A 14,619-nucleotide genomic window follows, 5' to 3' on the forward strand; every position below is an offset into this window, starting at 1 on the left:
ATCACATAAATAAGCCTAGTGATAGAACTTTGCTGCCCGCTGGATATATTAGATAGAACTATACTTGTCATATGAAAATTCATCTATATAGCCCACTCAAGCCACTTTCATAACTTGCATTATATATGAAAGGTCAACATTTTCTATCAAGACGACACATATTTGAACAGAGCTCAAACAATGGAAATCAATTGGCAACAATTTAAAAAAAAATCAATGATTCACTTTGGTTGTTTAATCAGGCAAAAATACCCCAATTTTGCCCGTTGCAGCTTCAAAATGCGAACGTTTACTGCTTTTCTGTCTTGTATATCATTTTAAACTCAGTTTTGGACTGATGGAATGACAAAACAAGATATTTGTATCCATCACACTGAGCTCTAACTTTCTCTGAAATTAGGATAGTCAAAGATCACCATATATTTTTGACATTTCATAGACTTAATGATTAATAAGAAAAATAAAGGGCAGATTAATGGAGTATAGGATGAGCTGTAGCTTTCATATTTCAGCGGTGAGACTGATGAGAAATAAGCCGGTGGTGGTGGTTTAGTTTGTCAGTATGAAAAAGTCTGTCTCACAGAATGTTCAGGTTCCACCTTTATCCACTATCACTGTTGTCTTTTTATCCATCTCTCTCGCCTGTCATTCACAATAGACTTCCATTTGTCCGCCTTTGAATTAATGTACCATTATCGGCACGGCAGTACAAAGCTGTTCCACTCTGGCCTTTTCTCACAGGCAGCCGCCGTGTCTCCATATGTTCCCCCCGCCTTTGCTTTGATGCCTCTTTCCTGATTATTCTCCCTTCACCTAAACATATTTTCTCCTCTCTTTAATGCGTTTTTCCTTACCTCAATACATGTATTTTTCCCAGGGCAGGCTGAGGCATGGGCTGTTTGAGCTCCACGTATTGATTGTTGTGGGGGAATTTGATGCCTAGAGACTTGCTGTTCTCTTCTACTCTCCTCTCCTCTCTCCTCCACCCCAGGGGAGTTTTAAATGGAAACACATTACTATGAATCACACAGCAGGGAGCTCCATGATTGATAGCATTGCTTACCATTTACTAGTCACTGTCTGGAGATAAGCCCTGAATTTATGGAGTATTGGAAATCCTTGCCGCTGCTACACACGGATTAGAGTGAGGAATGGCTCCCCCCGTACTGCCACTGGAGTCACCCAGTTAACAGCTTAAGTGGAAAGGAAGGAGCCCCATTTTATTGTTTATCAAAATAATATTTAGTCTTTATTTATTTATTTATTTAATTTTCTGGAGCAGTGTTACTGTAAATGGAATGAAGAAACGCCTGGAGAACGTGTGTGTGTGTGTGTGTGTGTGTGTGTGTGTGTGTGTGTGTGTGTGTGTGTGTGTGGTCATTTTGCTTTTCCCTCTCCCTCCAACTCATTCTCCAACTCAACTGACAAGTCACCGTGACTTTGCTCACCTTAAAAATTGCTGTTGCAAATCAGTTAAGGTAAATGGACTGAAGCCACACACTGGTATACTGTGTGTGTGTGTGTGTGTGTGTGTGTGTGTGTGTGTGTGTGTGTTTGGTTGAAATTCGACATGAATACATCAACAAAGAATGTGATGACCTCAGAGGCAAATTACATACCACGGGTTTTATATTTCGGAGGTAGTTTACAGATGTCAGCTTTTATGACTCGTCTTCATATCTCACAGCTGTTATAACTGCAACAGTCTTTCTACCTCGGAAGAAAATTACTGGCATGTGTCAGTAGTCATTTCTTAACACCTCACAGCCCTGTTCTTGTGCTGTATTGCAGATCTCACCTTTTGTACTTTGGAAATAGTTTACAGACATCAGCTTTTATGTTTTTCAAAGCAGCGCACAGACTTAGTTTCACACTTATCGAGATGTTTCGAGACATCAGTTTTTATACTTTAGAAGCAGTTTATTTTTTTCAAACCAGTCTACAAACTCACTGATTGTAGTCTTCAGTTTTTCTACCTCAGAACCGAATGATTTCATATCTTATACTTTAGAGACTTTACATGTTTATACCTCAGTCCATGTTAAGCACACAACTTGCAGATAGGTGTGGGTAAAACAAATAGATTCACATGATGATTGATTCTTGCCTCTTCATGGTTCTTGTCCTCCATGATTCTGAATTGATTCACAATTGCCATCGAAAGTTGAACACTCACAAGTCAGGTGAGAATGTTCACTCGGCTCATTGGTTAGATGTGTCTGGGGCGGGAGCGAGAGCATAACACAGGGAGACGGTCCTTAAGCAGGTCAAATACAACAATCTTCATTGCGCTAGTCCAGGTCCGACCTTGATTCATTCTCCAGGTAACTGCTAGCAACTGTTAAATTTGTTCGTCTGCATTCCAGAATGCAAAGCAAACCTGGATACAGGAGCCATTTTACTCAAACTCACAGATTATGCCTAGTAGTTGGACCGGATCAAGGTCAGATCACATTCTCAACACCAGCAAACTGCTCCACAGTTGGTTTGGGACCAGATCGAGACCACCTCCAGTGTAGGGTCTCAGTACGGTTGTTTTGGTCCATATTGAGCCAGATTGCTGTGTTCAGATCTGCCCAAATGAATCGCTCCAGTGGGGAAAACGAACCAGAGTCCAATTCAACTCGACTGAAAAGCACTGGTCTGAAAACGCCCTTAGAAGTCGTTTGCAGGCCAAAACAGCTTAGACTGTTTTTACCTCAGATCCAGGCAATGGTAGTAGTTTCTTCTATCTCAGTACCAAATGACAGACTTCTACTACTTTGACTTCTACCTCAGAGGGACTTTTAAAGATTTCTGGTCTTATATTCAAGACGCAGTTCACATATCTCAGTTTTTGAACCTTTTAAGCAACTTACAAGTGACAGTTAGACGTGGTTTCAGAAATGATCGTTTATGAGCCTCAATTTGTAAGCCTCAGAAGCAGCTTACAGAATTTAGTGGTTATACTTTAGACCGAGCTCAAAGACTGCAGATTCTCTACCTCAGGAAGACCTCAAGTGTTACATCTGACGTTGTTTTTTTAGAGGTAGTTTTCAGCGAGATCTCACTTTACAGACCACCGTTTTTATACATCAGAAGCAGCTTACAGACCTCAGCAGCTTGCAGAACGGGGCTCGCTGTGCCTCAGTTTCGGTAAACTGCCTGCCAGATTTATACGGCGCTCTGGAGAGAATCCAACCTTACTACATTTCACAATCATTTGTTACCAAGCTTGGTTTACCTGGCTCCACCACAATTTATGTAATGCTCTGTTGTTCAGATTGACAGTCATGTTGGGCAGGTAGCCAGGAAGATGACTGATCAAAGTCTTGCCGTGGCTGCACCCTGAGCCATCTGAGCCACTTCATCATATTAAAATCCCCGTCGCACTGTGACCGAACACTTGATCCGCACGCGCTGATATTCAACAAGTCATTTTACATCTACATTGTGCCAGAACATCACACGCGGGGGGCTATTTCTGTGGCCTATTATGGAACACAACTTAATTCTCCTTGACACAAAGCCAATTCAGGGAGTGATTGTTTCACAGGTTCATCCTCTCTCTCCCCACGCAGTGTGAGGGCGACTGCGTAGTGGTGGTGAGGCGGTGTGTGTGTGTGTGTGTGTGTGTGTGGGGAGGGGAGGGGGGAGGGGGGTTGTATTAGGAGTTGAAAGACCACTGCTGAGGGGGAAATAGCTGTCAGCCCATGTGGTGGGAGGAAGAGGACACAGTGTAGCCCATCACTTCTGCTCCCTGAGAGACTTATTACAGAGGCAGGCCAGGGCGAGAGCTGGTAATTAATTTGGACAGAGCTGATATTGGTTTTGATGCACCAGAGACTGACAACACTGGCTGTCTGCTGCATGTGCCTGTACCAAGGCTCTGTATGAGTGTATAAAAACAGGAAAAGGTTTTTTACGAGGAAGAGCAAGGGGGAGGAAGATGAGGATGAGAGCCCGAGAAAAAGGAAGGGGAATGACAGAAGTGCCTTAACTCTAGCTTGCAGCTAACGTCAAAGCTCTCCTATAAAGATAGCCCATGGCGATGCATATTTATGCCTCTTCTGTCTCGTCCCCGGCCTCCCTACTCCTTTGCAACTCATACACTCATCACTCACTCCCCTCTCTTTCTCTTTCACACCTATCTATCTTCCTCCCTTCCTCTCCTCTGCTCTCTCTGGTTCCTCTCCTGTCATGAGTGTGTGTCATTCAAGGCCACTATTTTTAGGGCCCAAGCACGAAAGTGCTAGGGGCCAACGGTCCCTGACACTGAAAGTGCGAGGAACCGATTGTTTTTGTACAGATTATTATTAGTATTAGTATTAGTATTATAGTACGCCATTGCATTTTTTAGGGGCTTGCAATGCTCAAAAACTCAAACTCAAACAGTTGAAAATTGCAAAGTTCTCTATTGATTGGACTTGGGTGTGGCCAACGGGCTCCATAGCGCCCCCAAACGCAGGGCCGTGTTAGGATAAAGCTGCTTTGATGTTCATGAAATTTGGTGGGATCATTGTTCTCATAATTCTGGGCATTTATTTTTTTCCACCCAACAGAAAGTCAGCCATTTTGGATTTTGTGCGTCAATTCTCATTTTATGAACATGTTTGATGCCTTTAGGATGTGCAAAAACTCACAAAACTTTGCACCCATGTTCAAACTAGTAAATATTTTGATTTGATATCGCAGTTGGGCTTGGGTATGGCATGTTGGCTCTATAGAACCCCCTAATTACTTTTAGCATTTTTGAGGTGCAAGGGCTGCTCAAAAATTCACGACAATTTGCACATGCAGCAGAATTGGCAAAACTTCATATCTGATAGGGGCCTTGTGTTTGGGTGTGACAAAATGGCTCGAGAATGCCCCTTAGAAAATTTCAAAGTCAAAGCCTCCACCTTTAAATTTGACGTAGATGTACAAAATTTGGTAGGCAGATGTAACATCTCCAGACTTCAATAAAAAGTCTCCAGAAGCCATACCCTTAGACAACAGGAAGTCAGCCATTTGGAGTTTACTGTGCTTTTTTTCACAAAGTAAAGCCATTTACAGGCGTTGCACTTTAACAAACTTCTCCTAGAGAATTAACCAAAGTGACTTCAAATTCGGAAGGGGCCATCTTAACACCTTTGCAATGCTAAATTATGAAGCTTTTCAGTTTTCATAGAATGCCCTTGGCGTGGCGAGCCAATTTTGCCCAGAACATGAAACAGGCCACTTGACGTTGTCCAATCTGCCCCAAATTTCTCATGCTTGATAAAAGTCCAGGCCTGAACACATCTTCATGTGCTGCTCCCTCCAATGCGCACAAGGTGCAAGGGCCTGTTCATCACTGCTTGCAGCTTTAATTTTTGTCCTCTTTTTAAATAATAACACTCCTGTCTCTGTGGCAAATTATTAATGTCGCAGGATGGACATAAGGCTTGTTTTCCATCAGTTCATCCATTCAGAAAGCTCCTGGACAGCACAACACTGGCGTTTACAGCGCTAAACAATCGCTAGACAAAGAATTTACACTCTTGGCTCATGCAAATCCACTGTCAGGTCACCACTGAGGACAAAGTCAAGAGTGTTTTGTAATGACTGCACAAGAATGAGAAAATAATTTAATGCCTTATCTACTGCACTGTTTTCCCTTTTTCACATGATGTCTGACTTAACTCAGGATGTGATAATGTTGTTTAAAGCTGACACTGATGTCTATTTATTTTAGTATATTTAGATAATCCTATAAATCAATATCCTGGTGCTCAACACTGTGTTCTGGATCATTTCAACAGTAAGAGAGGACGTAGGGAAGAGAGGAATATAATCTATAATCAGCAGTTAATAGTATTCGTATTTAAAAAAAAAAAAAAAAAAAAAAGGATTATAATGAAGGGATGTCTCGATCAAGTTTTTTTGGGCACCGAGTCAAGTCCTTTAATATTGGGTTTCTGACAAGATAGTTCTGTTTACCTAAATCTTGATTAAATGTGTATCGGACACATTGAAATAACAGGTAGCCCGTTCAATTTTCACAAGCTCCTTAATCTAAACTGAAGTTCCTGGCTCAAAATGATTAACTTTATAAGATTAAATATGAATGAAAGTTTAACTGGAGAATGTAACGTCAGGAAGTTGATGTGTGGTGATCTTCTAGGAAGAAGGCATATCACTCTTTTGGAATTGTTGGAATTTGTGATTGTACAGTGGTGTTACAGAGTCGATGTTCATCCTTCACAAACAATCTTTGGCTGAGAACTGTTTATTAGTAACAGCTAATGTGACCTGACTCTGGCGACATTTGTTGTTTTAATTGGCATGACGGTCAGCGCCGGCTGCAAATGAGAAGCTGTTACCTGAAGGTTTTGTATACTGATCTATAAAAATAAGACGATGTTCTATTGATGAAAAAATATCCCCACAAAGTGATTCTTGTCTTCGGTAATATTTTGTAGGACAGAAGCCCGTTTTACACAATTACTTCATTACATCACATTACATTGGCAATAACTTCTACAGCTGATATGCAGCTTGACAGAAAGGTAACTTCTGGACTTCCAACACGACTCTGGTCTGAATTGAATATCATCACGTTCATGTGATGTCTGCAGCAGCATAAGGCTATGCACTCACAGAAGGATAGATTGTTTTTTTGCCTTAAGAGTGCTATAATGAATGTGCCATATAATTCTAATTGTAAATTAGAAATTAATTGCAAATGAAATCAATCCAGTTGATCCAATTTGACTTTGTTGAGGAGAGCGCCAGGTTTAAAGGGGACATGTTATGCTTATTCTGATTTTCTGTTTTTTTATTTATATACTGTTATGATGTCAGATGTTAAACATAGTCAAAGTTCCAAAACTTGAGGTTAAAGTATGTAGAAATGCTCCCTGCAAGTCAAAGGTCAGGGCTTCAACCTGCTCTGAACGCTTTGTTTGTGACGTTTTTTTCTACCTTGCCGACAAGCTGATGTCATCTCGTTACGCATCTCCATAAACAGCTGTCTGTTCCATAGCCTTGGTTTCTAAGGTTGTTGCAAGGGTTTTTCCATGTGAGATTGTATTTACTTATCGGGACAGTGTACAGTTTTTAACTGATATAAATGATGCACTGCACCAGAGTTAGCTCAAAGCTGATTTACATCTGCAGTCCCCCACAATCAAAACATACAACAGCACAACAACAAACAAAGCAAAAAACTCACAGAACACATTATGAAAAATACAAAGCTACGCACAATAGCACATCACATACACCCACAGTGTGTTGTTTGCATTGTTCACTCTTTTATTCTAGATTGGATTTGGGCTCAAACATGTAAGGATTTATTTGAGAAGCTGGCATTTCAAGTAAAGAACAAGAAAAAGTATTGAAATCCCAGTACTATAGTTCATTTCATAGTTTGTTGATGTAGCCTCCTTAGCCTCTGGAAGTTAACCAATCAGTATAGAGTGGGCTCATGTGGGCCTTTTAAAGAGACATGAGCTAAAATTACCTGTTTCAGGCAGAGGCTGAACTGAGGGGTTGCATGAAAGGTCAGTATGAGTTAAAAAGGTGTTTTTTGAGCCCCAGAATATAAATATAGAACTGAAATTGTGCATAATGTAGCCCATTTTAAATAATTAATTTTATCTAAATAACCCAAAATCAAATATCACAAATTTGCCTCAAAGGGCTTTTCTGTCTGTATAGCATACGACAGCCTCTGTCCTTAAACACTCAATTCTGATAAGAAAATAAGTAATTAAGTGTCATCCATTCTCTTTCTCCCTTTTCAGGGTCACATTGGGTGAGAGGGCAAGTTAACATCCAGGACAGGTCAGCAGCTCATCACAAAGCTAACCTCTATCGCTTTAAAATGCCAACCAGAAGCTGAACTCCTGTCCAATTTTATTTCCATTTCCTTTGACACGGGACAATTCTGATGGGACCTTTCTTTAAACTGTACTTTTCACAATTTAAATTCAGTCACAAAACTCTCTTCTGTCTCTGTCTCATTCTCCTTCTGTCTCATTTCTTTCTTTTATAAATTGTGCATCCAAGACAGGGCCCATGGTAGTGGTGAAACTAGGTCCTGGGCTTCAAATAGCAGCCCATTGTATCCCAGGGGCCCATAGCCAAGGAAAGGCCAAGAGAAACAGACACACACACACACACACACACACACACACACACACCCCCAGAGCAGGAGAGAGTGGGAGATAGAGGGTGAATTGTTTGATCAAAATTAATATTTGTCATTTGGTGCAGCAGACATTACCCTGCGGACACATACAAATGGACGGGCATTGTTTGAATCCATTTTCTTTTGAAGATATCACGGCATACCTGTGTTTGCAGTACATTCAAGACAATTTGGATACTGAGGTGTGTGTGTGTGAGAACTCTGTGCAAAGCTCCAGTACATTTCCTTTGATGTGCCCTGGGACTGCTGGCTATTTCCCACTTTGTTTCAATCCCTTCGCAGGACCTTATTGTTCACCATACTGTGTGATGTCATGAGTGGTAGCTTTGTGAGTGTGAGTGTGTGAGTGATTTAATGACCTTGACGAGGCAGAACAAACTGCCTCATTTCCCTCTCATCGTCCTTTCTTCGGCTGCCACAGAACACATCGTCCTTTCTCATTCTGCCATGAAACTGAAGCAATCTTCTTTTGTTGTAATATCTCTGCTACAAATTCATGTCCTCCATTTGAGAAATTTGAAGTGCACATTAGAAAGTGAAGGTTGTACCGTTGAGGTCAGTGTGTGACTAGAAGGGTCACACTGACAAACAATGTGCCAAGGGAAAGAAGTGTGAATCACAACCAAAGTATAGTGGAGCACAGTGACAAACATACTCCATTAACTTGAATAGAAATAAAAAGGTCATTATACCATTTGGTACATTGTGTGCCGTTTAGTGGTGTAACGGTGCACAAAATTCATGAAGAAGTAAGGAAATTTGTGTTTGGTAGATTATTTCCCTGTTGTAACAATGCTTCTTGGCAATGATTCTTATACCATTGGAAAGCCTGTTTATCTCCCTTTTAAATGGTGCCACATGTTTGTAAGGAACATGCATTTGTGGGATGAGTATGTGGGTTGCGCCCATGAAAAATTTGCCAAATCTTCTCTGCCAATGCCAAACAGCTTATTTTGCTGTTGCTATTGACTCTTGTTTTGAGCTTCTGGTACCCCAAGCGAGCATGGGCCCTGCTACAGTGGTCAGTAGGTGTCTGGTCCAAGAATCGGCATACAACGTTTGACTGATCTGGATGGGGCCCGTGCGATAGGGCAACTTCAAGCTGGTGTTCCGCAAAACTAAGTTGCAGCACTATTTGGAGTGAGCTCTAGTACCATCTCCAAAGTGAAGGCCAAGTTCCATATAACGTGGGATGTCAGAGACGGGCCGCGAAGTGGGCGTTCCAAGAAGGTGACACCCCAAGAAGACCGTCTACAGATTCTATAGATTTGCCATCAAGGTTTGCAGGACGATATGGCCGAAGGCTCTCCGCCCAGACAATCTGGAACAGACTGCATGCAGCCAATCTCCAGTCTCATCGGGCTGCCAGGAGGGCTGCCATGACTGCCCTTCACTGTCAGGCCCGTTTGTCAGAAACATGTGCACTGGAACCTGAATGTGGAGGAATGTTATGTTCAGCGATGAGTCCAGATTCTGCCTACGACAGTTGGATCATAGGGTCAAGGTGTGGAGAAGACACAGAGAACGCTATGCTAATTGCTGCACCGATAGAGTAACATCTTTTGGTGGAGGCAGTGTGATGGTGTGGGGCGGCATCTCCCTCACTAGAAAAACGAGGCTTGTCATCATTGGAGGCAATCTCAATGCAGAGAGATATCGAGATGAGATTCTGCAACCAGTGGCAATCCCATATCTCCACAGTCTGGGACCAAACTCTATCCTCCAAGATGACAATGCTCGCCCCCACAGAGTGGGGTTTATCAGACACTGCCTCCAGAATTAGGGAGTGGAGAGGGTGGAATGGCCTGCCAGCAGTCTTGACCTTAACCCCACTGAACACTTGTGGGATCAGCTTGGGCGTGCTGTTCGTGCCAGAGTGACCAACACAACCACGTTGGCTGACTTGCGACAGATGCTGGTTGAAGAATGGGATGCCATCCCGCAGCAGTGTGTGACCAGGCTGGTGACCAGCATGAGGAGGAGGTGCCAGGCTGTTGTGGCTGTGTATGGTTCTTCTACATGCTACTGAACCTCCTGTTTGTTAAATGAATAAATGGTTAAATTATTGCCAATATGTCTTGTTTCTTCAAACTTCAATCATCCAATCCACCAAACACCAAACAAGAGTCAATGGTAGAGTAAGCTGTTTGGCATTGGCAGAGAAGATTTGGCAAATTTTTCATGGGCGCAACCCACATACGCTGCTCTGCTGCTTATCCCACAAACCCATGTTCCTTACAAATGTGGCACCATTTAAAAGGGAAATAAACAGGCTTTCCAACGGTATAAGATTTATTGCCAGGAAGCATTGTTTCAACAAATAAATAGTCTACCAAATACAAATTTCCTTACTTTCTGTGCTAAGTTTAATTGAAACTAGCTCCACCTCCAGCAGCTACAATAGTAACAAGCTGTGTACACACTGATGTTTCAGTATTAATAATCTAATGATGTCATATATAATGATAAATGTAATATATGGAAAAATTTAAAGCCATGTTAGAAGTCCATGTAACTGAGAACTGCAGTTGCCTTATTTGAGCTGGATTTAGTCTCTTCCTCGTGTGTTTGATGTATGTATTCCCTATCTGTTGTGTTTTATTTCTACTTAAATTGTAACTGGTGTGATGTCTTGGCCAGGTCTCACTCGGAAAACAGATTTCAATCTCAAGGGACCTCTATCAGTCAGAGGGACCAAACCACTACTTTTACTTTCATAACTTTAAAATACATTTTTCTCTTGCAGAACTGGTTATTATGACATGCTGTCTGATCACGTCACTAATCAAATGTTTTTATCATTGTTTTTAACGGCCTCACTCAAAGCAAGAGTGAAAAGCTGACCATCACAGAGAGGGGAGGGGGATGGAGAGATGTGGTATTGTTTCATTACAGAGATAATAGAGCATATTTTAATAATAGTGTTTCACTCAGTCAGTGTTATGGGGCTCTCACTTGTCATTCTGACAGCAGCGACACTACGGGGTAACCAGGCTACCTTGGCTAAGCTGGCTAGCCATGCTACAGCTAAGTGGTACACTGCCAAAGCGTTCCGGGTGGAACTTGTGCTCTAAAATTACTGTTCTGCATGTTGGACAAAGTGGATTATTAAACTATATTGACAGTACTTATATTGTAACTATAGCAACTATACAGTAACTATATTGACAGGACCGAACAGTAAAGTCCGTTAGGTGTGTGCCCGTATACAAATACGTGATTTGGCAAAGCACAAATAGTGTTTTTTTTTACAATTATTTATTTCATACAGTTTTCGTATTTGAAAAATTATTTGCTTTCAGGAAGAACAAAAAAAAACATGTCAAATACCAGTGCACAGGTCGATTACATTGCTATCCCAGTCTCTCTCCTCTGCTCCGCTGCTATGTCTATCAGCAGGTCTCAACGAGGGGAGTCACATCCACCTGCTACATGACACACCTTTCCTGATTTGGACATCATAGTTGGGGGTGTTCCCCAGAGATAAAGCTGAGCTACTGACACACACAAAGTGCTCACAAGGGACTCTCCATAACCTGTTGTTCCCCTTCTCCTTTCCACAAAGTTAGGTTGTACAAAATAGGCAATAAATGAAAAGTGCAAAGCAATAATTGCCTTTGAAATTCTTCCCTATATGTTACATAGTGTGCTGTCTCTGTGTTATGGGTGTATAAATAGGTAGAGGTCTGTCTGCAATGAGGTGATGAGCAAAGTTTTAGTTCAGTAATCAGCGCAGTCGTCTATGATCTGGGAGACTCCAGTTCAAGACTCAGTGTGGGGACCTTTTGTAAGGTAGTTCATTCATGAAAACTTATTGTAACACTTTAATTTTCTAAAATTAAAAGCATAATAAAAACAAAAACAGGATATTTAAGCCTCTTTCCACTTTTATTTGAATACAAATACAAATAATTTTGCTGCCTCAAATATAGATACAAATACAAATACTGAGCTCTTTGCATATCCATAATATCTGTAACATGATGGTTAGGGATGAATACACATAGCATTAGACCCCTAGTGCTGTTATAGAAAAGTTAAAATTACAGTTTGAAAGAAGAAAATAGATGTTAAATTATTTTGTGCTTTATAATTTTTTCAAACTGTAACAAGCTGTAACATTAACATATATCTAACTGAAAATACTTAGTATCATTATACTTATTATGAACTGTGGCAAAAATGACCCATGGGCTTTTATTGAGTCCCCAACCCAAACACCGCTTTATTTAAGAATATTTTACATGCATATTGTCAACTGAAATATAATAAGTATTAAACCTGCAGTAAGACACAAGGCCCCTCGACAAGACAGGGCCTCAAGATATAGTAAAATTGCAGAAGCCACATTGTCATTTCAGCTTTTATTGTGCTGAAGTGTTGCATATTACCAAACAAATTTGCAATTACCACATTGCCACAGAGGGGGGCCCTGAGCCTGAAGACCCGCTTTGACTGGTTGATAATCCAGCTTTACAAGTAATCAATTAGTTGACAGAAGTTTCATCAACAACAATTATGATTAGTGATTGATTAGTCATTAATCAAGCAAAAATTACAAACATTTGCTTGTTTCATCTTCTTAAATTAGTTTTTTGCCACTTAGTTCTGTTTTATATCATTGTAATTAGAATTTTAGCAATTTGGACTGTACAAAACAAGCTATTTGAGTTTTTACATTTCTTTATTATACAATGCAGATCCTGTGGACGGTTTGGGTTGGGCAGGAAACATTGTTGTACACTGGTCGCAACTTAGGGCTTTAAATACCTTATTTTTGTACAGTGTGGGGTATCTTTTTCACATGCCTAACTACTTGTCTTAGATGTTTCTCGGTTTCAAGAAGATGATAAACATAGTTTTTGCAGAATGCACATAATAAGATTTGGCCGGGGGAACAAAAAGATAAACTGTCATCTAAACCCGTGGTCCATAACATTTTTAGCTTATGACCCTTCAAAGAAAGCAGTTCAACCAAAGAGTGATTTCCTCTCATTCCTCTCATGTTTCATCTGAATGTTTTATAGACCTGAAGAAGTTAAATAATCTGCCATTTTTCAGTATAAAAGCAAAGATTATAGAAAAGTCTGAAAAGATTATTTGGGCAGTAAGAATATGTTGTACATGACTCTTCAGTTTTATCTTAAGACTGCTTGAACCCAGATTGGGAACTATTAATCTAAAGTACCAATAAAGTTTGCTGTTTCTGTATATGGAGAGAGCTGTTTGGATTTAGAAAATGTTAGAAAATTACCCGTGGAAGTATTAAGTAAAGCCTTATGTGACACAAAATAACAAGAAGAAGCACTGAATACTGATTAAACGTGTATTAAATAATATATGGCATTCCATTGGAAACTAGTAAGAATTATAACAGCATTCAAAAACACTAATTCTGCCCCCTCTTGGTGGTTTGTAGGTATAGTTGATGCTTACAAATCATATCTAATTTAATTTTCTTTAGTCACTAATGAATTTACTACTATGTGATTAATACTATGGCAGCGTGTGAAACCACTCCCCTCAGTCACTCATTTACTACTGCCTGTAAAGTAGACACTAAGTAGTTTGCTCTATAGAATTTCATTGTACTTATTGTCATCATTTATGTGTCATCACTGTCAGCTGTATTGTCACACAACGGTAATTGTGACATTCATAAAATGTGGCACAATGCATTATTGGACTGTGAAATAGTATACACTCAAATAAATTGTCAGACAGTAAATATAGTAAATAGAAGGTGAATTTTGTGCACAGCTCACTTAATCAAACTTTCTCACAGTGAGTGTTTTGACTGTGTCATAACAGGAAGAGCACAGGTGTTACTAATAACGTTAACAATGGCTCCGTTCCGTTCAGGTGTCACAGAAGGGTCATGCCAGCGATCCAGCATGTGCACTACCAGAGCCAACGAGCCTTAACACCTAAATGGAATGCAGCCGTTGTTAATGTTATTAATTACACCTGTGGGAAAGGTCTTTAAAATGTTTTACAGCAGCTTTCCTGTTCTACAGGAGCGACAAGACAAATCACACGAGGTACAAAAGAGCAAAACAAAACATCACAACAGCTGTCAATACAGAAAACAGAAACTACACAGAGGAGAAGAGAGAGGCATGCAGCTGTTCCGGATAAATGCGGTGTTTCTGGTTGTGTGATTGAAGCAGGTGATGAGATGGATTGGCTCTGATCAGTTGTAGCTGTACCCATTTCTCATCTCGTCTCTCTCTCTCTGCTCTGTGATACCTTTTGTGCAGCTGAACATCCCATAATGCCAGCCTGCCTCAGTGTCTCCTTAGAGTAGCACTGCAGCCTTTTAAACAGGGGTTACCGTGGAGACCACAGCGGTGCCACTGGCAGCAGCAGCAGCAGCAGCCACTCGCTCGTTCCGGCTGACATTCAGACAAGCCCCTCTGGCACACACACACACACACACACACACACACACACACACACACTAC

General features: G+C 40.8%; 1 protein-coding gene across 11 annotated transcripts in view; it reads left to right on the forward strand.

Moving 5' to 3' along the window:
* Nucleotides 1-14,619, forward strand: part of LOC121900143 (inactive N-acetylated-alpha-linked acidic dipeptidase-like protein 2) — a 651,762-nt gene that overhangs the window by 69,403 nt on the left and 567,740 nt on the right. Inside the window, exon 2 of one of the 11 annotated variants that reach the window (XM_042416178.1) lies at nt 7,749-7,788. The exons of the other annotated variants lie outside the window; for them this stretch is intronic. The gene's annotated coding sequence lies outside the window, so the exon portion shown is untranslated. The remainder of the gene's footprint in view (nt 1-7,748; nt 7,789-14,619) is intronic. 11 annotated transcript variants of the gene reach the window in all.

This window comes from Thunnus maccoyii, chromosome 7 (genome assembly GCF_910596095.1).
Source record: "Thunnus maccoyii chromosome 7, fThuMac1.1, whole genome shotgun sequence".
NCBI classification, from domain to species: domain Eukaryota; kingdom Metazoa; phylum Chordata; class Actinopteri; order Scombriformes; family Scombridae; genus Thunnus; species Thunnus maccoyii.